Source organism: Oncorhynchus kisutch, linkage group LG10, assembly GCF_002021735.2.
Source record: "Oncorhynchus kisutch isolate 150728-3 linkage group LG10, Okis_V2, whole genome shotgun sequence".
Lineage (NCBI taxonomy): Eukaryota > Metazoa > Chordata > Actinopteri > Salmoniformes > Salmonidae > Oncorhynchus > Oncorhynchus kisutch.
In genome coordinates this window covers 10,531,231-10,555,510 of record NC_034183.2, presented here as the reverse complement: position 1 = coordinate 10,555,510, position 24,280 = coordinate 10,531,231, and the positions used below count along the sequence as shown (strand labels likewise).

The following is a 24,280-nucleotide window of genomic DNA, read 5'->3' as shown; positions in this document are numbered from 1 at the left end:
CAACATCCTCCATGCACTTCCTGATGAACCCAGAGACAGAGTTAGTGTACTCGCAGATATTATTCCCAAAGGCCACCCAGAACATATCCCAGTGCACGTGATCAAAACAGTCTTGTAGCATGGATTCCGATTGGTCAGACCAGTGTTGAATAGACCTTACCATGGGTGCTTCCTGCTCTTATTTTTGCTTATAGATGGGGAGAAGCCGAATGGAGGCGCGATCTGATTTGCTAAAGGTGGCGGGGGAGGGCCTTGTAGCCGTCCCGGAAAGGGAGAATAACAATGGTCAAGCGTCTTCTCTTCACCCATTGCACAGCCTAAGTGCTGGTGGAATTTTTTATCAGATTTCCTTTGTCTAAGACCCCAGTTACAACAAATGCGACCTCAGAATATGCAGTTTCCAGTTTGATAAAAGTCCCTTATAGTTCTTTGAGTGCCACCGTGATGTCAGCTTGAGGGGGATGTAAACGGCCATGACAATAAACGATGAGAATTCTTTTGAGAAGTAATGGTGTCGACATTGGATTCCAGATTGGGAGAGCAAAAGGTCTTTAGTTGTTGTACCTTGTTACAACAACACCATGAGTTATTAATTATTAAACATATCCCTCAACCTTTGCTGTTCACAGAGAGTTCTTTCTTCTGGCAGGAGAAGGTGTAGCTGGGGAGAGCCATGTTTCTGTAAAATAAATTATGTTACAATCTCTCGTGTGCTCTGGAAGGAGAATAGATCCTTACCATGAGCTTGTCTACCTTATTGTCTAGAAACTTTACATTAGCAAGTAATATACTCGGAAGTGGTGGGTGGTTTGCCCTCCCATGGAGTCTGACTAGAACGCCAGCTCTCCTACCTCTCAGTGTGGTGCCAGGACATCAACCTCTCCCTCAACGTGATCAAGACAAAGGACATGTTTGTGGACTACAGGAAAAGAGGACCGAGCACGCCCCCATTCTTATCGACGGGGCTGTAGTAGAGCAGGTTGAGAGCTTAAATTCCTTGGTGTCCACATCACCAACAAACAAACATGGTCCAAGCACACCAAGACAGTCGTGAAGAGGGCACAACAAAACCTATTCCCCCTCAGGAGACTGAAAGGATTTGTCATGGGTCCTCAGATCCTCAAAAGGTTCTACAGCTGCACCATCGAGAGCATCCTGACTAGTTGCATCACTACCTGGTATGCCAGCTGCTCGGCCTCCGACCGCAAGGCACTACAGAGGGTAGTGCGTTCGGCCACTTTCACTAACATATATGCTCATGCACCCACACATCTAATCAATCTATCTTTAATGACAGTCCCTTCCAAGCTTCTCTCACAGTACATCGCTGGGGTCAAGCTTCCTGCAATCCAGGACCTCTATACCAGGCGGTGTCAGAGGAATGCCCTAAAAATTGACAAAGACTCCAGCCACCCTAGTCATAGACTGTTCTCTCTGCTATTGCACGGCAAGCGGTACCGGAGCACCAAGTCTAGGTCCAAGAGGCTTCTGAACAGCTTCTACCCCCAAGCCATAAGACTCCTGAACATCTAATCAAATGGCCACCCAGACTATTTGCATTGCCCCCCCCCCTCTTTTACACCGCTGCTACTCTCTGTTATTATTATCTATGCATAGTCACTTTAATAACTCTACCTACAGGTACATATTACCTCAACTAACCGGTGCCCCAGCACATTGACTCTGTATCAGTACCCCCCTGTATATAGTCTCACTATTGTTATTTTACTGCTGCTCTTGAATTACTTGTTACTTTTATTTCTTATTCTTATTAATTTTTTTAAAACACTGGTTTAGGGGCTCATAAGTAAGCAATTCACTGTTAGGTCTACACCTGTTGTATTCGGCGTATGTGACTAATAAAATTGGACTTGATTTGATTTTCAACATGTCTTTTTAGCAGAGCATCCGGGATGAATGGGGCTGCTTCGTGTATTCCAAACCAAGGGTCCAGGTCAGCGAAGTAGAATTTGTGGTCAGTAATTGCTGATCTAATGACCAGAATTTCTTATCAGTCACGTTAAATGTTGTAAATGTCGGTTTAAGTGTAAATTGCCTTCAAAAGTCTGTTATAGTGGGCTGTTTTATAACGCACCTTTAATCCTGCCTAAGCCTCCTCATGAACACACCTGCATGAACACTGGTGGTTTGACATTGACGGAAACATACATTTCTTTGTTTATTGTCAACAGTTTACTATAGTAAAGTACAGTTAAATCCACATTCAAATTAAATTAAGGGCTACAATCTGCCATAAAACACCATTCAAACCAAACATTTTCACCTGCACTGCTATGAATGTTTCAATCATGGATTTACATGCAGATGAGTAAAACAATGAATAAAAATGATACTTTCTTAAACTGTTACATTGCCACGATATCTGTTCTGTCAAAAGCATTTGGAACTGAGATGATTTAGGATCAGTCGGAGTCTTGTATTGCATTTTCTGGCTTTTATACACTCATGAACTGCGTAGAGACCTATTCATCAACACAAATGTGTTGTGTTGTCATAGCGCTTGCTTTCAGGGGAGGAAAGGCATTATTCATTTGATAACCATTATGACAAAGTTCTTTCAGAAACGCAGGATTAAAAGTAGGTACTTTCAGGCATGGAAATGAAGTGATTCAGTGAAAGCACTTCAAATGTTCCTCATTCTACAACGCCTTTCCTATCAAGGGGAAGAGGGCGGCTGAGAAAAATCATTTTAATGGGGAGGGATTAATAACAAAAAGGAGAAGTGATAGGTCAGGTAGGATCCGGTTGTATGGCATTAATGAAAAAGGAGAGAGAAAGAGATGAACCAAGTGAAACAGATGGCTTGACATTAAACAGTAAAAAAACGTTTAATTGATTTTAACAAATTAGTGAAATAGAAATACAGTAACAAAACATCTCCAAATACTGACAATCAAATAATCAATTAGGAAAAACCAATTGAGATAAAATGTTCTAATCAATAGATTACACATTTTCTTTATTCCATGGGACATGTTTCCCTCTTACTTTGGACGAACTGATCTACTTTGTTACAGTATGGTGTATCTTCACAGAAGTTGTCCCAAAATGGCATTGATTTAGGTAGTTGCCTTTCATGACATGATTAAGTCGGCTTTGATTTTCATCATCTCAACAAAGTACTTTCTTTCAGAGTAGCACAGAAGCCTCGACATGTTTGAAAAGTTAACCGCGAGAAAAGTGGTTTTGTATTTGTTTGAACCAAGTTGTTCAACACTTCAATAAATCTGATGCTCTTGCCCTTGGCTCATCTTTGAAACAGTGAAGTTTAAAAAAAGAACGGAAAATGGAGACATAAAGGAGATGATCGTTAACTCTTCCGTGCCAGCTCAGTACATAATGTGAATCTCACTTTATGTACTGTTAGTTGCCCTAACTGACAGCCATCTTACCATGGCGAAAATACTCATTTTGTATACAACAGGTATAACATAAAGTTATAACATAAAGTCATTTTCCAGTTCCACGACTTAGCATTCCACACTCAGCCCATCTATATGTGTGGTTATTTTGTTGTATTTGTTTGGATTAATTTGTCATTCTGTTAAAATTGTTAGTTTGTGCCTCAAATTGGCAATGACATCATAGAGAGGATGATTAAAATTGTCCACTGTTCAATTTTAGAAAAGGTTATTTATCTGAAAGACCTGTTTTAGAGTCCATCATCAGTCATCTGGGAGTAACTTGGTTAAACAGAAAACAGTTCTTGTTGAGAACGATTGATAAAAAATATTTAATTAAGTTTGTTTCCATCGAACCTTTTGTCGTAATTTGCAGTTTTTCCCCCTTGCTTAAAGATGACATAAGTCTATGGTTATATCATGTTGGCCTAATGTAGGACATGACCACATGAAGTGGAGTTAAGAAAACCGACATTTAACTTCTCCAACAGGATGCCATAAAAATGTATGTTTTACGATAAAATGTAGTAATAAACATTTTCCTATTTACTGTAGAAAAAGGGGGGACAAATACACACATTCAAAAGCAGGTATACCATTTCACAATGTGCTTTTCTTCACTTGACCCATTCCAAACAGTGGGCCTTCTACTGGAACAGTGGGCCTCCCACTCGAACAGTGGGCATCCCACTCGAACAGTGGGCATCCCACTCGAACAGTGGATCTCCCACTCGAACAGTGGGCCTCCCACTCAAACAGTGGGCGTGGGCCTCCCACTCAAACAGTGGGCCTCCTAATCAAACAGTGGGCCTCCCACTCAAACAGTGGGCCTCCTACTCAAACAGTGGGCCTCCTAATCAAACAGTGGGCCTCCCACTCAAACAGTGGGCCTCCTACTCACTTAAAAAAGGTGCTATATAGAACCTAAGGGTTCTACGGCTGTCCCCACAGAATAACCCTTTGAAAAACTTTTTGGGGGTTCTAAGTAGAACTCTATTGCATTCCATGTAGAAGCATTTCCACAGAGCGTTCTCCATGGAACCGAAAAGAGTTCTATCTGGAACCAAAATGGGTTCTACCTGGAACAAAATAGGCTTTTCCAATGGGGACAGCCAACGAATCCTTTCAAAACCTGTTTTTCTAAGAGCGTAGAGTGGGAGGCAGGGAGGGTGGGGTGCATGCATTCCCCTTGCGGCTCCCTATTGTCACATGCACATCTGTCTTTGGTTAAGCGGGAAGCCTAGCAGTCGCCTGTCATTCATTGAGTAGTCAGCAGAGATTTGTCTCAAAGAGATAATGCAGCGAGGAAACAGGCATAGAGAGCAACACCCCAACAAACCTTAATTGTGAGGACTCTCCTCCCAGTCTAGGACATATGCTCTCTACTGGAAGCTCTAGAGGGAGACTTTACCCACACAAGCAGCTGGTGCAAACTCGCCGTTCTCCACCTCATTATGGTTCAACTTAGATTTGGGGTATAGGGATGTAACCTGACCCTCGCAATGCACTTTGGGGCAACTTGTGCATGGGGCTTGGTGGGGCTAGACAGGCTAACAGCCACATGTGGCCCAACCGGGGATGAGAGACAGACAGGGAGAACCAATGAGACTGGAACACTACTGTTCCATCTGCTCCTGATGGATCACATTTCTTCCAAGGTTCTGATAGACAAGAGGTGGGACACCTGTCACTGGTCCACAGAGCGGGCAGAGAAGAAGCCACACAGAGGGGAGGGTTGTAAGGGTTGTCGTCGGTGGAAGAAGGTGAGGACCAAAACGCAGCGTGGTAAGTGTCCATAATGTTTATTTTAAAACATAAACTGAACAATACGAAATACAAAACAATAAACGTGAAATGAATGAAACAGTCCCGTGTGGCGACAAACACTGACACGGAAGACCCACAACCCAAAACTGAAACCCAGGCTACCTAAGTATGATTCTCAATCAGGGGACAACAATTGACAGCTGCTTCTGATTGAGAACCATACTAGGCCGAACTCAAAAATAAACATAGAAAATCCAACATAGACTGCCCACCCAACTCACGCCCTGACCATACTAAAACAAAGATAAAATAACAGAACTATGGTCAGAACGTGACAGGGGTGCTGTGTGTCAATAGTGATTAGCGTCAGCACAGTTGAGACTGCTGCTGCTGCTGCTGCTGCTGTGGGGCGCAATGGGGCATGGTAGCAGAGAGGAGGAAGAACAAGAGGAGCAGGAAAGGAACACTTTCTGCTCAGAGGACTATGCTGTTCATAATACATTTTTGTCCCCCTGAAATTACAAAATGTTTGTTACTGATTCGAATGTGTTACTAGGTGATTCCATTGAAGTTAATCCATTGTGCTAGGTGTTTTCTCATTCCTCATAAAGGTTGTGTGAGTATGGGGAGGCGGGGAGGTTGTGTGAGTATGGAGAGGTGGGGAGGTTTTGTGAGTATGGGGAGGTGGGGAGGTTATGTGAGTATGGGGTGACGGGGAGGTTGTGTGAGTATGGGGAGGTGGGGAGGTTGTGTGAGTATGAGGAGGTTGTGTGAGTATGGGGAGGTGGGGAGGTTGTGTGAGTATGGGGAGGTGGGGAGGTTCTGTGAGTATGGGGAGGTGGGGAGGTTGTGTGAGTATGGAGCGGTGGGGAGGTTGTGTGATAATGGGGAGGTGGGGAGATTGTGTGAGTATGGGGTGACGGGGAGGTTGTGTGAGTATGGAGAGGTGGGGAGGTTGTGTGAGTATGGGGAGGTGGGGAGGTTGTGTGAGTATGGGGAGGTGGAGAGGTTATGTGAGTATGGGGTGACGGGGAGGTTGTGTGAGTATGGGGAGGTGGGGAGGTTATGTGAGTATGAGGAGGTTGTGTGAGTATGGGGAGGTGGGGAGGTTGTGTGAGTATGGGGAGGTTGTGTGAGTATGGGGAGGTGGGGAGGTTGTGTGAGTATGGGGAGGTGGGGAGGTTGTGTGAGTATGGGGAGGTGGGGAGGTTGTGTGAGTACGGAGCAGCAGAGGTCTGAGGTGGGGAAAGGCTATTCATAGTAAAGCTAAGTAAACAATTGTAGGTTTTACTTTGTATCAGCATTTAGAAGTAATACAATTACTGTAAGACCGAAGTCCCACAGTCTAGACTCAAGAGATACCTGGTCACTCACCTTTCAAAGTTGAAGTCAATGGACGAGTATCTGGCCTGCAGGATTGCCCAGAGACCCCAGAAGAAATTGGAGACCTGCGAATAGGTTTGTGAGAAGGAGGGTCATGCCTTGTTCAGAGTTGTTCTCATCTTGACATGTACTTGATGTCCTCTTCTGTATAAATCTAATGCTTAACCCTGTCGCTACATTTTAAAAATATTACTTATTGTTAAATATAATTCAGAATCCTGTCTTTTTCATAGGGATACTTCTGGATTTTGACAATGGAGCCCTTAATCTATTTCCCCAACGCAGATCAACTCGTGGGTGTCTCTGCGTGCAGTTTGAAGGAAGTAGCTAACTAGACATTTACATTTTTCTCATTTAGCAGACACTTATCCAGAGGGACTTATAGGAGCATTTAGGGTTAAGTGCCTTGCTTAAGGGCACATTGACTGATTTTCACTTAGTCAGCTCTGGGATTTGAACCAGCAACCTTTCAGTTACTGGTCCAATGCTCTTAAATGCTAGGCTACCTGCCACAACTACGCTAGCGTTAGCGTAATTTCTAACTAGCTTTAGCACAATGACTGGAAGTTTACGGTATCAGCTAGCATGTTAGTAGATACCATAACTTCATGTCATTGCGCTAACAGTAGTTAGCATTCGCTCGCAAAAGTACCTCTAACTTCCGTCATACTGGATGCAGAGACATACAAATGGTATCCATGAGTTCATCTGAGTCTGGGGGAGTATTCCTTTAAAGTTCAGTGAGATTGAAGTGCCCACTAAGTGGTCGTATCGAGACACTGTAGCCTGCAAAGAGCTGGTGTTTCAGACCCCAAAAAACCATTACAATTCCTCTCTGGTTATATTGTCCTGTCCTGTATGTTCCCAGAACCCTTTGTTCCACACTGCTGTGGCTTTGAGGATGTACATTTCATGGTGCAATATTGTGTGCTACATGACTGAAATAGACTGATGTTGGATCTTAACTTTACCAATATTGTCATAGAAAAATTATCCTACAGCAACAGGATTTAAACATTTAGTCCATAATGTTGCTTGATCGGTGGTTAGGCTGGACAAAAGTAGGCTACATGAAAAGTGCAATACTCTTAATGTTTATTTATTTATTTTTATTGAACTTTTATTTAACTAGGCAAGTCAGGTATGAACAAATTCTTATGTACAATGACGGCCTACCAAAAGGAAAAAGACCTCATGCATGGACAGTGGCTGGGATTAAAATATATAAAAAATATAGGACAAAACACACATCACGACATGAGAGACAACACAACACTACATAATGAGAGACCTAAGACAACAACATAGCATGGCAGCAGCACATGATAACACAGCATGGTAGCAACACAACATGACAACAACATGGTAGCCACACAACATGGCAGCAGCCCAACATGGTAGCAACACAACATGGCAGCAGCCCAACATGGTAGCAACACAACATGGCAGCAGCCCAACATGGTAGCAACACAAAACAGGGTACAAACATTATTGGGCATAGACAACAGCACAAAGGGCAAGAAGGTAGAGACAACAATACATCACGCAAAGTAGCCACAACTGTCAGTAAGAGTGTCCATGATTGAGTCTTTGAAATTGAGATAAAACAGTCCAGTTTGAGTGTTTGTTGCAGCTCGTTCCAGTCGCTTGCTGCAGCGAACTGAAAAGATGAGCGACCCAGGGATGTGTGTGCTTTGGGGACCTTTAACAGAATGTGACTGGCAGAACGGGTGGTATATGTGGAGAATGAGGGCTGCAGTAAATATCTCAGATGGGGGGACTGAGGCCTAAGAGGCTTTATAAATAAGAATCAACCAGTGGGTCTTGCGACGGGTATACAGAGATGACCCGTTTACAGTGGAGTATAGTGTGCAGTGATGTGTCCTATAAGGAGAATTGGTGGCAAATCTGATTGCCGAATGGTAAAGTACATCTAGCCACTCGAGAGCACCCTTTCCTGCCGATCTATAGATTATGTCTCTGTAATCTAGCATGGGTAGGATGGTCATCTGAATCAGGGTTAGTTTGGCAGCTGGGGTGAAGGAGGAGCAATTACAATAGAGGAAACCAAGTCTAGATTTAACTTCAGCCTGCAGCTTTGATATGTGCTGAGAGAAGGACAGTGTACCGTCTAGCCATACTCCCAAGTACTTGCTCTAGGTAGTAATCACACCTGTGGGGAGAGGGGCATTCTTCTTACCAAACCACATGACCTTTGTTTTAGAACTGTGATATAACTGTGTTAGAGTGGGTTTTCAGTGAATTTATGTAAATCACAGAGCTCATCTGCAGTTCCTGCAGCGCAGGAAAATTCTCAGCAAATGAAAGCGTTCTCAAATGAAGATCCTACCTTTCTTATGCAGTATAAGGACCTTTCTTATGCAGCGTCTCGGGCGACTCATGAAGGCAGGACAAAAACGTATACCATTGTTTTCAATGAGACATCAACGGCAAATGCCAGCAAGGCTGACAGAAAATACTGTCTATTGCGGCGCCGGGAAGAATTTGAAGCAAGAGTTAAAATGGAGAAATAACTAAAACAATAACTGTGTAACACATTTCAAAAATATATTCTCACGATATGTTTAGTAACATTACCTAGTGTCTTGGTAAGAAAGTGCTACACGTTTTGTACATGTTTCGTAAATTTTGACATCTTTAAACTAGAAAATTAACTTACATGTGAGAGTTGTATTGTGTTAGGATGTTATTTATGGCCAATTTTTTATGACAAGATTTTTGGTACCCATAATCCACAAGTACATTTTTTCGATTTCCCTGTGTTTTTCTTCTTAAGAAAAAGGGGAAATGTGTAATGCTCATATTGAATTGTTCCCGTACTAATGGAATTGGTCCCTTAGGTCAACGACACTCCACGCCTCCATACATTTCTATTGTCATCCACCCTAATAGTAATTATCCACGGTGGGACCACTAATCATTTCCCAACGAGTTCCAGGCGGACCTCTGTGTTGTGGCCGAGTGATATAATCACATTTTTATTTGATAATCAAATAAAGGGCGGAATGAAATATTGGAGCAGTGTGTGGTTTCTCCTCTCCATTTTTTCCTGGCACATTTTCAACTGTAATGTCTCTCCCCAGTTCTAGATGGAGATTGAGTGCAGTTCTTCTACTGTGTTTAATAACTCCCCTCCATTAAGATGCCATTAGCCTAACGCTAAGCAGAGATGGCCAGTGACAGGGTGCCATTCAGAAAAGCCCAAAGAGGAATCATACTACAACAAGATAGGAGGGGTGACATCACAGAGTCACAGTCTTTGGCCCCTCAGTACTTGGGGGGGGGGTCCCAGAGGGGGCCAAGAGGAGACGTAAAGAGCCCAGTGTGCCTTGGCTTACTCTGTCTCAGCTTAAGATAGGGAGAGGAGCAGTGGAGAAGCTCCCCGCCCCAGAACATTGGCAGAGAGCTACTTGTTAGTGATGCCACAGCGAAGACTATTTGTCTATGTAAGGACCCTGGAAAATATCACAACAGACCCTGCAGTTCAATAGGGCATTGATATCAGTTGGACAAAGTGTGTTTCCTTTCAGTAGACCTAGGTCCTCCCATTAACTGAAATGGTAGTCTAAAGACACTGGCAAACCACAAAGATCCGGTCACATGACTAAAAACCAGAGTATGGGAGGGATATTGAGAAAGTTCTAGTCATATCTCATAATCAGATTTAAATGAAAACCAGCTAAGCCAAACTTTTCTTTCGTGATTGTTTTGATAAACAAGCATATCCACCATCTCTATGCCAGACTTAACTTGGACAGGAAACTTGACTTACCCATTCATTGTCAATGAGGGACTTCTCCCACTTCATCAAGCCAGAGTTCTTGGTTTGTCACAGAAATCTGATTTCAATCAACAATATGTTATCGCTGCTCTTATTCATTTCCAGGCATGTTTTTTTTCTTCCCTTCCACGTTTTGGCTGAAGCAGAGTTATTTTAAAAAGAAAAGGCTTACTCACCATTTCTGGGCTATTTTGAGAGACATCGACACTACCCCCACAAATTACTAAAACGATCCTGCGTATTGTGTCCACTTATGAAAGCACCATTAGTTTAGTCCAGCAGCACTTGAGCCACCAAAGACCGAAAATTGTGGTTGTTAAAAAACACATCTTGGCTGCTGTCTGTCATTTTTCTTGCAGTGGTTTCAAATCAACTCCAATAGAGTATGTCAAAATGCAGCGGTAAGTGGATCATACAGAGTGGATGGGACTTCGGTTTTTGGAAATATGGACCCGTAAAAGGACATTGTTTGATGTGAATTGAAATATTTAATCTTGCCAGTGCTCATTACTATAGTGAAAGGCAGGCACCCCTGCACAAGACTACTTTTGGTCTCTTTATCGACAAACACCCACATTAAAATGGAGATCAGCCAATGAATTTATATCCTGTAAATTTCACACAGAGAAATAAAATTGAATCAGAAAGTGAATCAGAAAGTATAGTATTAACTTACATACAGTATTTACTTAGACTGTGGTGAAATATTTATGTCGTAGGCCAGGTTAATGGGTGCTGTGGGGAAATATCAATGCCGTATGCCAGGTTAATGGGTGCTGTGGGGAAATATCAATGCCGTATGCCAGGTTAATGGGTGCTGTGGGGAAATATCAATGTCGTAGGCCAGGTTAATGGGTGCTGTGGTGAAATATCAATGTCGTAGGCCAGGTTAATGGGTGCTGTGGTGAAATATCAATGCCGTATGCCAGGTTTATGGGTGCTGTGGTGAAATATCAATGCCTTAGGCCAGGTTAATGGGTGCTGTGGTGAAATATCAATGTCGTAGGCCAGGTTATTGGGTGCTGTGGGGAAATATCAATGTCGTAGGCCAGGTTAATGGGTCCTGTGGTGAAATATCAATGCCGTAGGCCAGGTTAATGGGTGCTGTGCCAGTGTCTCTCACCAGTGAGAACTTGCAGCTCCTGAATCTCTCATCCTGTAACTGTGGCTCCTAGCCCCACACTGTGCTTGTAGCTCTCCAGGTAAGCAGTCAACCAGTCCCTCTGCAGTTCAGAACTGGGATATAGGCTGTAGTCAATGCCTTTCACACCTTGGGGACGTATCAAACACACAGACACATTTAATGAGAACCTGTCAAACCAATCAGGCTGGATGATACAGCAACAACATGGGTTAGAAACCCTTGTACCAGTCTGGAGATCTGTAACTTATCATGAGAACCTGTCAAACCAATCAGGCTGGATGATACAGCAACAACATGGGTCAGAAACCCTTGTACCAGTCTGGAGATCTGTAACGTATCATGAGGTCCCTGGCAATTCCCAGACTTAATGTGTGTGTGTTTTAGAGAGAGTATGTGTGTGAGAGAGAGTGTGCGTGCATTTGAGATAAAAAGAGATAGATGGAGAAGGGGAGGGGGGACTAGTGGGCCTAACTGTTTAAAAGATCACACTGTAAAACTGTGTGAAGGGAAACTTTAAAGGAAAGTTTGTCAGCGTATCTTTTTGCATTCATTTGTGGTGGAGGCAAATAGCTGGATCTACACGACCAATGTTGTGGGAAATGGTTTCATCTTGACATTAGACTACTTTACATGTAGACTACTTAGACAACTTCACATCTGACAAATGTTTATTCGAAGGTGTAATGTCCCTTTAATGTGCTTGCTTAGTTCAACGTTGAAGGCAAAATGAAATATTTGAAATACATTGAAATAAAAAAACATTTTCGCTCTGATTCCCCTTTTGTGAGATTCACCTCAGAAATGAACTGTAAACTGAAGGAACGCACCTGCAAACTCATTGAAGTGGTTGCCTATGTCAAAGGCCTGTTAGTTATCATCAGCATACTCATAGTCAATGAATCTCACCATGCCTAAAGGAGAAGAGAGCAACGTACGGTTCAAACAGCTAATTGCAATGACACGTACACATTAGCAAACTGTTCTGTAGCACCTCAGCAATATAATTATTACTCTATCAGACCTAGGTTGCAATTACTTGACAAATATAGTCAAATACTTAGCCTGTTTGAGCATGCCTGGCTTAATAAACAAATAGAAAAGTCCCAAAACTGCAAACACCACCCACTAGGCAGACAAGCAAAGCCTCAAAGTATTTTAATGATTTTTTCAAATATTTGAAACCCAGTACTGTACCCTATGTAGAGGTAACTGCCAAAATAAAGGAAACACGTGAGTAAATGAGGGATACAAAGTATATTGAAAGTGCCTGAGTTAATTAAGCAATTAACATCCCATCATGCTTAGGGCCATGTACAAAAATGCCCAGTTGCCCAATATTTTGGCTACCATGGCTAGAAGAAGAGATCTTGAAGCTCCTGAGTGGTGCAGCGGTCTAAGACACTGTGTCTCAGTGCCAGACACCCTGGTTCTGTTCCAGGCTGTATCACAACCGGCCGTGATTGAGAGTCCTGTAGGGCAGCGCACAATTAGTCCAGCGTCTTCCGGATTTGGCCGGTGCAGGCCGTCAATGTGAATTTGTTCTTAACTGATTTGCCTACTTAAATAAAGGTTAAATAAAAATAATTATAATAATCTCAGTGACTTCGAAAGAGGAGTTTCAAAAGGAGAATTGTGTGTATGTGCGTGTGTGTGTCACAGGAGTTTGGTGGCACATTAATTGGGCACACGGTAATGACTGGAGTGGAATAAGGGCTCAACTGCCGATTAAGACACTTTATGTCGGTGTTTCCCTTATTTTGGCAGTTATCTGTATGCCGCTATAATTGATAGTGTGCTCTGAAAGCTTTAATAGTCAATTCCTCAATAAGATACAATAAAACATTTTTAAAAAATAAAGATACAATGAAACAATTTTCCACTATATTATGTTCTGATATGTATGATTTGTTCAGTTATCATATTATTTTTTTTTTTTTTACTTTTACAACAACAAAGTCCCTGAAAAGCTTCAGAGAAACATTAATAATGTATTCATTATAATGGTTTTCCATACATTAATCATAACAATGACCAAGGCCGTACGTCTGCACATAAGGGCATAATGAAATGACATAATGACATAATGAAATGACAAGAGGATTAAGATAATAGGGTATAGATTTATTATTCATAGCAAAAGAAAGGAAAGATATGACCGTTTTGTGAACCACATTTTGTCAAAGTGTTAAAATGGAACATGTCTTACAATTGGACCATTTCATTGAAATAAGTTCAATCAAAGGGACATCCAAGTTATTGAGACTAAAACATGGCAATCTTGTATTCTTACTGACACTGATGGTATATTGCATCCGAATGGCAGAACAAACGCTATAACCAATCGGTTCAGTAGTAATGAATCCACTTATTCTTCATACTGCGGCGGCGCTTTTTTAAATGATCACATGAACTCGCTTGGACACATTTTTATGTCAGCCTTGCAGCTCAAATTCCAGACACTAAGACCCATCATCCACCCTCTTTGTAGTCAAAGATGATGTTTTTAGTCAGGAGGTCGTTGTGACAAAGCACGGTCGTCGAGGCGATCAGAGAGAGGTGTCTTTTCAACGTCTCCATTTCCTCTGACAGGGTTTCGATGGGAACTCTTTCAGGGTTTCGATGGGAACTCTTTCAGGGTTTCAATGCTGGGGAACTCTTTCAGGGTTTCGATGCTGGGGAACTCTTTCAGGGTTTCGATGGGAACTCTTTCAGGGTTTCGATGCTGGGGAACTCTTTCAGGGTTTCGATGGGAACTCTTTCAGGGTTTCGATGCTAGGGAACTCTTTCAGGGTTTCGATGCTAGGGAACTCTTTCAGGGTTTCGATGGGAACTCTTTCAGGGTTTCGATGGGAACTCTTTCAGGGTTTCGATGGGAACTCTTTCAGCAGCTTGGAACTATGTGGACAAAAAAATGACAAAATAACTGTTACGTATTGCAGGCACTGAAGGTATCAGTATCACTTTCAAATAGTATCAGCACATTCACATTGATCTCATGCTATAATGCATGCTGTGTTTAATTAGCTGTTTAGTAGGTATTTATCGTCTTTATGGTCTTTTTCATATTTGAATAACTTCCAAATACACTTTAAAAAACAAATAGACTATGTCTCCATTGGAGAAAATGCAGAGAACCCCTAGATGAACGGCGGTATAATATACTGTATGTTATAAAGTACTACAGATGGTCTGCAGTAAATATACACGTTCATAAGGAATAGGGTGGAATCATATTACTCAGGCACCGATGCCTGCTGCATGTGATAGGGGCTACAGTCCATTACGGATTATAATGGAACACCCAGCCATGATCTGCCCAGCGAGGCCTCTCTACCAGACAAACTCAATGCATTTTATACACGCTTTGAAAACAACAACATTGAGCAGGGTGTGAGGGCCGTCACCTGCCTAGAGGACTGGTTGATCTCGCTCTCCGAGGCAGATGTGAGAAGGGCCTTTAACTAGGTCAATACCCACAAGGCTGCAGTATTCTAGGGTGTGTTCTCAGAGCTTGCGCAGAACAGCTGGCAGGTAAATAGGTAAATAAGAATTTGTTCTTAACTGACTTGCCTTGTTAAATAAAGGCCAAATAAAAAAAGATTCACAGTAATTGTCTACCTCTCTTTGTCCCAGTCTGTAATCCCTACATGTTTTAAGATAACCACAATCATTCCTGCTCCTAATAACTCTAAGGCTTCATGCCACAATGACTACCATGCCGTAGCACTCACTTCTGTAATCATGAAATGCATTCAGAGCCTGGTTATAGCACACATTAACTCCTCCATCCCAGCCAACCTAGACCCACTCCAGTTTGCATACTGCCCCAACAGATCCATAGACAACGCAATCTCAATTGCTCTCTACACTGCCCTCACCCACCTAGATAAGAGATATACCTATGTGAGAATGCTGTTCATTGACAACAGCTCAGCGCTCAACACCGTTGTCCCCTCCAAGCTCGTCACCAAACTTAGGACTATGGGTCTGAACACCACCTCCCTATGCAACTGGATCCTACAAAGGGCTGTGCGGACAGCCCAGTACATCACTGGAGCTGAGCTCCCTATTCAGGACCTCTATATCAGGTGATGTGAAAAGAAGGCCTTGAAAATCTTCAGACTCCAACCACCCAAGCCATTGACTATTTTCTCTGCTGCCACATGGCAAGACATACTGGTGCATCAAGTCTTACACCAACAGGCTCTTGAACAGCTTCTATCCCAAAGCAATACGACTGATAGATAGTCTGTGTAGCTATTTTGTTAGCTATCTGAATCCATCTTGTTACTTTCTTGACCTTTTATTTCAATCTTTGCACTTTCCCTATGCACACACACACACACACACACACACACACACACACGCACGCACGCACGCACACACACACACACACACACACACACACACACACACACACACACACACACACACACACACACACACGCACACGCACACGCACACGCACACGCACACGCACACGCACACACACTGTCACTAGTCAACTTACCCCTATACATATACCCCTATACTACCTCCATCATATCCCCCTATACTACCTCCATCACTCCAGTATCCCTGTCACCTTACCCCTATACATATCCCCCTATACTACCTCCATCACTCCAGTATCCCTGTCACCTTACCCCTATACATATACCCCTATACTACCTCCATCACTCCAGTATCCCTGTCACCTTACCCCTATACATATACCCCTATACTACCTCCATCACTCCAGTATCCCTGTCACCTTACCCCTATACATATACCCCTATACTACCTCCATCACTCCAGTATCCCTGTCACCTTACCCTTATACATATCCCCCTATACTACCTTCATCACTCCAGTATCCCTGTCACCTTACCCCTATACATATACCCCTATACTACCTCCATCACTCCAGTATCCCTGTCACCTTACCCCTATATATATACCCCTATACTACCTCCATCACTCCAGTATCCCTGTCACCTTACCCCTATACATATACCCCTATACTACCTCCATCACTCCAGTATCCCTGTCACCTTACCCCTATACATATACCCCTATACTACCTCCATCACTCCAGTATCCCTGTCAACTTACCCCTATACATATACCCCTATACTACCTCCATCACTCCAGTATCCCTGTCACCTTACCCCTATACATATACCCCTATACTACCTCCATCACTCCAGTATCCCTGTCACCTTACCCCTATACATATACCCCTATACTACCTCCATCACTCCAGTATCCCTGTCACCTTACCCCTATACATATACCCCTATACTACCTCCATCACTCCAGTATCCCTGTCACCTTACCCCTATACATATACCCCTATACTACCTCCATCACTCCAGTTTTCCTGCACATGTAACTATGGTATTGGAATTTTTTTAAATAATATTTCCTGTATATAGTATGCTTACTTACTTACTTTATTGTGCCTTCAAGAATTTCCACCTCTAACTGGATACTGACATTTTCAAAAAACTAATTATACAGGTATATTGGAAATATTTCCATGTTTCAAGTTACTTGTATAACATCCAGGCCATGTGGGCCATTAATCAACCAGTAGTCTCACAGTGAAAATGACTTAAATAAAGTCCATGATTTCCTGTGCCTACGAAGACTAGAAGAGGAAAACGTCTGGTCCGGTATTTTATTCTATCAGGGGGAGAACTACTTCTTAATACAGTAGTTCACCAACCTGTAGATGCATTCTCCAGGCCTGCATGCGTTTACAGCAACACAAGTTGTTTATGACACCAGACAGCACACCATATCATCTGGAGAGGTTACATGCTATTTACAATCTCTTGTTTTTCCTTCTTGGGACAGCTCTATCAATCAACAAAGGTCTTATTTTCACGGACGGTACTTGAAAACCAATGCACCTGCGAAATGCTGTGTAAGCATTGTACCGTTCTGATGAATTTTTATGTCTCCTTTCAATTGGCCCCCAAAAATATTTAATTTAAACACTGTTATACCTATTTATGCAAGGAGACATACAGTTGTGGTGTTATTATACACAGTTGTCGACATAATTTAGTGAGGTCTGTTAGGAACGTACAATAAATGCAGTGACCTAGGCCGTTGTTTACAGTCATGATTAGAGGTCTCTTCTCCCCTCCTACAGCCTCCTTCACTACTTCCTCAGCCGCACACGCTTATTTGGATGGAAGAGTATCTCATTCTGCTCTGTTCCATCGTTTTTTAAATTGTGGTTGCAAAATGGACACTTTGCTCATCACTCATAAAGGCTTTTGGCCCTATTCACTGAAAACTGGTATCTGGATTTCTGGGATATATTGTGACATAGTTTTGTTGTAGCATGCATTCTTGTCTTTTCAGAATAACCCTGTTTTTTGTTTGTTTTTTACTTTCCCCAGAACTCAAGTTTTGCTTAGAAAAATGGCATAGTACAGAATAAATAGTTGTATTATATTAGTATTTCTTTCATATATTAGCTCTTGATAGGATATTTATTTATATCATCAATATTCATGAAAATATGTAATATTAAATGTGGTTTACAAATTCCATATCTCTTTAAAATGCATACTCATTTTTAATTCTGTTTGCAGAATAACTGTTCATATGAAAACGAATGTTTGTTCAAAGGCTCAATCCTCAGTGAAACTTACATGATTCATTCCTATCAACTATTCTATATATGTATAAACAAGCTCCCAAGCATTTCACATCGTAACACCACTCTGCTATCTGGACTTTCTCCCCCTTCTCTTACCCAGTGCCTTTCAGATGCAGGCGGTCGTGGAGGACGATGCTCGCCTCCCGGCTCCCACTCCTCTCATGTCTCTCAGTGAAGTCTGTTTCTAGAGAGCTAGCTACCACAGCAATTAGAGGAATTTCCTCCTCTGGCGGCTCATTATCAATGTGCCTTATTTACATCTGATTACCAGCTCCAGTGGAGCAGCAGTGATTATGGCAGTATTGTGTGGTTTGTGTTGAGTGTTAAATGGGAGAATTAGCGGGAGGGCTTTGAGCAGAGCAGGAGGCTGCTCTCCCGGTTTCTACGCTTTCCTCAGAAAGTGCAGCTGTACTGTGTCTCTCTTTTCCTGCGTTTCTCCCCTCTCATGTTCTCTCCTGTCCGGCTCTGTCCTGTTAGGTCCTCTCCCCTCCTCTCCTGTTAGCTCCTCTCCCCTTCTCTCCTGTACGGTACTCTTCCCCCCCTCTCCTCAACACCACAGATGTATCTCCTCTCCTTTCTCTTCTCTGCCTCCCACCCCAGTGGGTGACTATCTGATTCAGACAGAGGAGCTCTTCAGCAGGTGCACCCACTCTCCTGCTCCCCCTCTCCCCACGTTTCCTCGGAAGACACTCTCTCACAAGCACTCATACATTGCCCAAGTATAAAAGTCTCTCTGATGCTTTTGTGTGTTGACTGGTTCTCACCCTGTCCTTCTGTTGCTCTCTTTAGATACACAGCAAATTGGACAGTGTTGATTTTTCAGTGTAACATTTCTTAGGTTGACTCAGGTGTTAAATGAACTCTGTAAGTGAAAATGTATTAATATTTAATATATATTTAATAGTAATATTAAATTAACACAGTGGTGTAAAATAACCCCAGTCTTGGTGCTACTAACCAGTGGTACTAACCAGTGTTTCCCAGCATGCTCTATTGCTTGTTGATTTTTAGGATTTTTAGAATCTCTGTTTTTGCATGATTGGTTAATAAATCGTATGCTCCTCAACTATAAATAACATAAATGTGTCTAACCTAATCAAATCTTTTAATTGGACTTATTGCACCCGGGTACCGAAATTGGTTGGTTGTTGTTCCAGTTGAAATGGTTTAGATATTTTCCTGTCTTACTCTTCAAAACCTAGCATTCATTCTGAATGCAGGTTGTGGGTGAATAAAAATTCGAAATGTTGGATATCCTCACTCTGGCTTGATTCAAATAAGAATCACACATCACTTTTCAAGCCAGCATAATGTGACTTGCAGGCCTGATGTGGCCTGTAAACCATGAGTTTCATGCCACTATATTAGGGTAAAACTAGGGCCTTAAAATAAGGGCTTATGGAATACTGGTAGTATTGTGTGGAATAATTCAATGTTTATGATAACATATTTGCTTAGGATCTCACTTGGTGATGGCCAGAGGCTTGAAAACAGATGAATGCAACAACCATGTCTCTGTCACTAACTCCCCTTTCAGACATATGGAATGTGGCGCCTTGAAGCACCTCGGCTACAGCATGTTTGTTTGTCTGAAAGGGTACAGCTTTTAAAAAGCCGCCATGAAACCTTCTTTGGATATAGTTTTGAAGCGCCACTGAACAGGCATTTAACTTGTCTGTAGTGGCGGCAACTTCTGGTTGAACTGTCAATGAAATGATCTCAAGATACCTGTGTGCAGCCTGCCTGCATGCAGACCACTCGCCTCGAAGAAAAGTCATTTGAAGTCTGTTAAATACAATGACTTACCAATACATTTAGTAGAGAGAACATCTAGCCTACCATTAAAAAACAACACAGGGAAACAATACCTAATATTCTATACAGAATTCTTCTGTCTCTAAAGGGACAGAAGCCACACTTAAATGTTAAACAAATTGTCTGAAAGGTTATCAATTATTGCTTTTGAAAGGGTATAAGAAATACAATCATGGGTGGTAACGCTACAATTCACTCGAAAAGCAAGGCATTCTGGGAAATACACAAATAACACTTTACACTAAGCTTTGTGTAATTGTAACACTAAAAAATGTGGACCCGTATAGACACTGGAAGAGTGGTACATTTAACATGGTCATTGTTGAGTTAACACTGTAGAATTAGCTGTGTACGAAACAACATGCATACACACATTCAAAGCAATCAAATGTATGTTTTATGGATTATTGACCTGTAAAAGCCAATACATTTCAATAATTTATTGTATAAGTGGAACATCTTACAATAAGATATGTAAAAATATATATATTCTTTTTTTTTTTACAGAAATGACCTTATGTTGAGTATGATATATATTATTTGTTCTCTCTTTGATGCTTTCTTGTCATATGAATTTCATTTAGAGACTTTTAAATGTGGATCGAGTGATCCAGCTTAAAAAATATATCACAATATAGCTCCATCTATTGGACTTCTGAATGTGGTGCAACTGAGATAAAGGCTGGTGTGCTCTGTAAAATGAAATGTCCTTTATATAATGAAATTGCCTACAAGTTATCAATTTCGTATACATACTTGGCTGTTAACATAATCTTAGGGCTCTATGCAATCAGTGTCACGGAAGTTCAGTACTACATTGTGATTGGAATATAAAGGTAACATTTCCACGTAAAGAGGAGACTACATTCACTGTAACCGCTGCCAATGTCAGTTCAATCGGATATTTTCTTTAAATGTCTATCGCGCAATCTGTAACGGTTCAGCGATACTGATTGAATGGAGCCCTTAGTTACTTCAAAGATTCAAGAACATTTTTGCTTCTACTCCCATTATCATATAATAATAATAGTCTCCCCCTGTGTAATGTCACATCATGACAACACTTCAGAATAGAGCTATATGGGCTGTTGCTCACAGAAAGTTAGTTGCCTGTGTCCTGTCATAGCAATGTTTAAAAAAAAGACTACTAGAGACATGCTGGCTCCATCTCAGATGTATGCAGGAAGCTGCTTCTCTCTTATCATAAAGGTCCCAATCTCCCCATAGCAGTTGTCTATTAAATGGATGACCCAATCCATAGCTAATTGCCTTGACCTCTTGACCTCTCTCCACAAAACACAAAGAACATACTGGAACAGTCTGGTGAGATTATTTCAATCTAAAGAGCGAAAGCAGACACAGTACTTTAGGACTCTAGCTTGACTCTAGTTTGCATGGACTTCCGACCCCTCAACCCTCACAGCAATCGTAAACACCACAGAACATTTGATTGATAATGGAGAGAGACAGTCCAAGGAAGCTGAGCTAATGTCTTATTTTCTTTGTTCCCCCACCTCCTCAATGGGCCAACCACTGCTTGGTGCCACATGGCAAGAAAGTGGACTGATAGCAACAGAAAAGACTGGCTAAACGAATCAGACTTCACCGTCAACACATCTCATAGAAGAAGAGGAAAGTGCAAATCTTTGCTTTACAAAAACATATTTAGCAAAATAGAAAATGTCTAAGTAGTGTTAACTCACCTCTGTGATGCTGGTGTTCTGCTCTTGAGCGTGCTGGACAAGTTAGAGAAATTGTGTCATCTTCTTCCACAGAATATTCTCTGCGTGGTTGTCAGATTCGAACTTGATCGAGAGGATTTTTCCAATTTCTGTCGCAATCAATCTGCAGGGGAAAAGAACTAGGATAATTTATACCATAAACTACAGATGAGACTGAGCCAAGATATTGCACACAAAAAAACTCTGGACCAGAAATAGATAGCTGCTATTTTTCCATTAAGCAATCCATTCAAACCAGATGTTATTTCATTTAGGACCCTATTGATTGCTAGAGTGCATGGTTTGCAGAGTGTTTGTGGTGTCATGGAGCCGGTGGGCTTTTGCTACAGGCTATCAAACTGAGCAGGCTGATAGATGGAGACTGGCCCTGAGTTTTGCCCCCTGTTGTCTGGATACTATCCACTAGCATAGCTGGAGGAGTCAAACCTGCTGTCTGTACTGTAAAACATTTCCTGTATAAACTACATGAACTTACTGACAGAAATTGGCAAGTAAATTAAGGTAATTTATTTTACATTGCAACTACTTTAAACAATTTAACGGGGAACATTTTACTGTAATCTAATTTACAGTATATTACTGGAATTACTCATGCAGCGACATTTTACCCAGTGTTCTTTGCATGTTTAAAAGTTTTACATTTACCTTTTGGCCATTCAGTTCTTCTCCTTAAAAAGAAGAGCTCCTTAAAAAAATGAATTAGATGTAACTAGGTAAGTCAGTCTTATTTACAACGACAGCCTATCCTGACCAAACCCTAACGACGCAGGGCCAATTGTGCGAGATGCAGTGCCTTAGACTACTGCGCCACTCAGGAGCCCTTAGCATCTTCACATCTTACAGGGCATTCAAACGAGATTGAATTTAAAAAACACATCACAGTCATGGCAAGTAAAACATTTCTGTAACCATTACTGAAAATATTGATGTAGTTAAGGTCTTCAAAATTATTGTAATTAAAACAATATATCTTGTGTTGGCACTATCTCTGGATAGTGCCAATACAATACTGAGAAATTCATGGTAACATGATGCCAGAGCAATGAAGCTCAGTACACTACAGTAAAAGTGACTATTAAACTGTAAGACAATTATTTCTTTAGTATTCTACAGCAGGTTAGCTGCATACATTTGCATAGTAGAGCACATTAATGAATGCTAGGTGTTTTATATCACTTGCACTTCTAGAGGCCTAAACAAACGCTCCCAAACTGGCTGTGATTACACAGAAAAACATATAAATTAAACATGGGGAAATATTCAACCATTAAAAGTTTAAGACCCGCTACAAATCAGACCTTGTGCTTATATACGTTTAACTGTTAGAAAGCCACTACCACATATTAGTTCAATTGGTTCAGGAATCTCACTAACGGGTGCAACAAATATAGACCCTTACAAAGCACAGCTTAAAATATGTTAATTGAACCTTTATTTAACTAGGCAAGTCAGTTAAGAACAAATTATTATTTACAATGACAGCCTACTGTGGAACAGTGGGTTAACTGCCTTGTTCAGGAGTAGAACAACAGATTTCACCTTGGGGATTCGATCCAGCAACCTTTTGGTTACTGGCCCAATGCTCTAACCACTAGGTTACCTGCCTCCCCAATGAACCAGCAATTCTTCCTCCTCACAAGATATTTCCCTACAATTTAACGGAATTTACAATATGCTGCAGTAAAAATATACCAAAACAGTAATACAGTACTTTATTGTTGAATTGTATTGAAAATATAATCAGCAATTTCTAAAAGTGAATGTTGAAATGTATCTTACAGCATGCCAACTGATTTTTGGCACTTTATATCTGACAGTGACTACAGGACATGGCCACTCAACCATCAAAGGTTGGCAACATGCTGCCGTTCTGATCCGTCAAGTTTATAAATTAAATTATCATGGGACCACGACCATATATTACTTCAATTGGTTCAGGAATTTCATTAAAGGCTGCAACAAATATAGCCCTTACAAGACGTACCTCGAAATATGTAATTGAGTGAAAAACAACAAAACCATGCACCCACTAGTGTTCAAAAGGTTTTGGACACTCCAAAAAATGTGGTATGGTACTGTATTCTGAATTACAGTAAATTACTAGCAGCAATTTACCAGTAATTTACTGTAGAGTTTCAGGACAAAGTTTGTAGAATTCCTAAAACATAGTATATTACCATATTCGGTGGGGGTACAACAAATATAGCCTTTTGCATGTCATGCCCTAAATTATGTTAATGAGCCAACAACATTTTTTCACGATGCACCGTAATTAATACTGTAAAACATGTTTACGGTATTTTACTGTACATTCTACAGTGTTTTACTGTTGCAATTTCAGAAGGGTCTTATAGTGTACTGTAAAACAAATGTACAATATTTTACTGTGGATTCTACAGTTATCTAATGTCTTCAGTTTATAAAGTATGGTACTGTTAATTAATAGGGTAAGTTACTGATAAAATTACAAAAACGGCTAACAGTGTGGGTTCATAGCTGGAGGAGCCAAATCTGTTGTCTGGGTTCTGTCCACTAGCATAAACGGAG

At 41.4% G+C, this 24,280-nt stretch overlaps 1 pseudogene; it reads right to left on the bottom strand.

Moving 5' to 3' along the window:
- Nucleotides 1-6,559: 6,559 nt before the first annotated feature.
- On the bottom strand, nucleotides 6,560-22,389 carry LOC109898388 (ethanolamine kinase 1-like; annotated as a pseudogene).
- Nucleotides 22,390-24,280: the final 1,891 nt, after the last annotated feature.